Genomic DNA, 2,723 nt, shown 5'->3' with positions numbered 1-2,723 from the left:
TAGCTGAACTTTGTTGAAGCCCCGAGCTCTGATTGTAAATGATTATAAATGTGGGGTTGTTCTTAAGGTTGCTGTTTTCCCCTGAAGAATGCATTTCTCCTACTGTACTCTTATTTTTCTGCAAATGAATAGCTGCAAACTGTATCAGATGAGGATTTTCATCTGTGTGTTATTGGCCTGTGTTGTGGCGGCAGCACGTGAGTGGGGAAATTTCTATGTGGCCATCTCTTCAGGACACAGGAATCAGCTACTACTTTCAGTTTAGGAAATGCACACACACATTAAACCAACCACATAATGTTTCCAAAGCAACATATTGAGATTGATGCAAATATACATTTTTCAAGAATCCTGGATTAATCCCACACTACTCTGAGCCTTCTTTACTTTTTAAGCCTCTTTATTTCTATTATATGATTGTGAACTAAGTAGATTTAACTTTTGTATGCATTGTAAAATCAGTTATATTTTCTGATATGTGATAACGAATATACTGTGTATTTCACAGAAACCTGTAGGAAAACTGCTCTTTTTTCCTTTTCAAAACAGTGCCTATAGCTTAGTCAATAAAGTATTAGTGAGTGGCTATTTTGAGCCATTTTTAATTGACTGGACTATTGCAGACATACCGTTTTCAATGTTTACACGTGTGTTTAAAGAATTGGCATAGGATTTTTGTTTTTCCTTTGAGATTGAACAATTTTTATTTCATCATTACTAAAACTTAGCTGGATGTCAGTTTCTGCCTTTAAAGAAAATATCCAAATCCAGGATTATTCTCAATTGCAAAAATGCAGCTGGTCTCAACTATTCCTTTTATATTTTGTTTCACAGAAGGTAGAAAATGGTGAATCACTGTACTTTCATATAATTAAAAAGGTATCTTGAATTTTAAATGTAATTGTCCTTTCTTGAATAATTGCTAAATAAAGTGAAACCACAGAGGCAATTTGGCACACTATTGATTCTATCCTGGTTGTCTTTTTTTGTCAGGCTAGACAGCGAAAGGAAAGGGTTTGGAGCACAGAATGGTTTTCCTTTTAAAGAAAAAAAAAACTCAATGAAAAATTGGTAATGAAAATAAAATACTGGACCTAGATTCCCACCTCTGTGAATGTTGCCATCATTAATCTTCACCTTCTCTAGCCCTCTTGCTGGAACTAGAAGGACTAATCTCTCTTTCAGGCTGAACCTAACCCTGTCATAACAAAGACTCCTTCAGAAATCTCCGCTTTGTCAACTGATGGGTTTTTGAATTCAGTATTTTTTCAGACCCAGGGTTAAGGGTTCTTGTAGTGGATTGGCCAAATCTGAGTTTTACTCCAAGTGCAAACCTAGTGGCCTAGTTCATACAATGAGCCATCTAACTCAGTTATCTGGGGGCACTGTAGTACCCATTGCTAGCACCAGAGCTCAGGCTCTGATAGTTGGAGCATTGGCACCATGATTAGTTTCCATCAGTCCCTTTCCGTGGTGCTCTTGCCTCAGTGTCAAGGAAATATTACCTGCTTCACTGAGGGTCATGATCCTGAAAGGACAAACTTTTTAGCACTGTCCTACAAAGAAGATTACTTATGACTCTAGCTTCTCATTTTATGTTTTATATCCTTGGACCATTTATTCTATAGAAGATGCTGAAGTGAGTAGGTTGCATTTACCAATGCAACCTTTTGCAGTTTATCAAAATAAGTAATGCCACGTCATCCAATGCCATTTATTATTCTTTAATAGTGCGACTGAATTACTTAACATCACACTGCCAAAACCAGATTTAGATCCCAAAACTAGATTTACATAAATCCCAGATAACCAGAAGATAGTCTTTTACCCCCAAGTGAATTAAGCCTCAGAGAAGAGGAGAGGAGGAAGGTGGGACCTAAGGAATAGACAAACTCAGGGTCCTGAGCAGGGGAGCCAGTAGGGACCCTTTTTTCCTTTTAAATTATTTTCTTTTATTTTTCCTTCAACTTCACCGCTATAACTTCTCAAATTTACACCATGCGACATCTCTTTCTAACTTTTCTACAAGTACTGCAGCGGGGTAAAATGCTCATCTGGAGACTGGTGTGGAGAGAAGGGAAGATGATAGGGAAGGAAGGAATTAAAGTCACCTCATGCCTTCATGATGATTTCCTTTCTGCAAACTCTGTAAGGAAGAGAAGGGTGTTAGCAGTTGGCGAATGATGTAAAGACCACAGGTTAGTGTTCAAATCCTGTTCCCAAACTCCTAATCTCTTTACTTTGAGCTCCCCGGACCCGAGTTTAAGCGGTGTAGTCTGCTACAGAAAGAGGATCTAGGAGAGAAGGCATCGATGGCGTGTGCACTGTGGCCAAGGCCCTCTAGGGGGCAGCAGAGGAACAAACTGGAGTTGGGGGAGTAGGCGTGTTGCAGAGATGGGAACAGGTTTATTGAGAGGATTTCCCGTGTGTCTTTAATATGTAAATACGTGTTGTGACTCTCCAGCAGGAACATATTAAAAGTTTATTCAACCATGGGACCTTTTTGAGGTAGTATGAAAAATACTGCTTGGCAGTTGTAAAAGGGCTTGGCTCTTCAAACCGGTCAGCCTATCATGATGAGATTAATCACTCTGCATATAGCTTTTCCTTTCTATTAACATTCATGTTATCCCTTACCTTGCTGCTGCAGACCCTACCAGACCCAGTTTCAAAACAACAGCAATTTGTGGATATGAAAATGAAAAGAAATAAAAAGAGTAAAT

Source organism: Sapajus apella, unplaced genomic scaffold, assembly GCF_009761245.1.
Source record: "Sapajus apella isolate SASKATOON/1434 unplaced genomic scaffold, GSC_monkey_1.0 scaffold104, whole genome shotgun sequence".
In the NCBI taxonomy this organism is placed as follows: domain Eukaryota; kingdom Metazoa; phylum Chordata; class Mammalia; order Primates; family Cebidae; genus Sapajus; species Sapajus apella.
Note: the sequence above shows the minus strand (reverse complement) of the source record.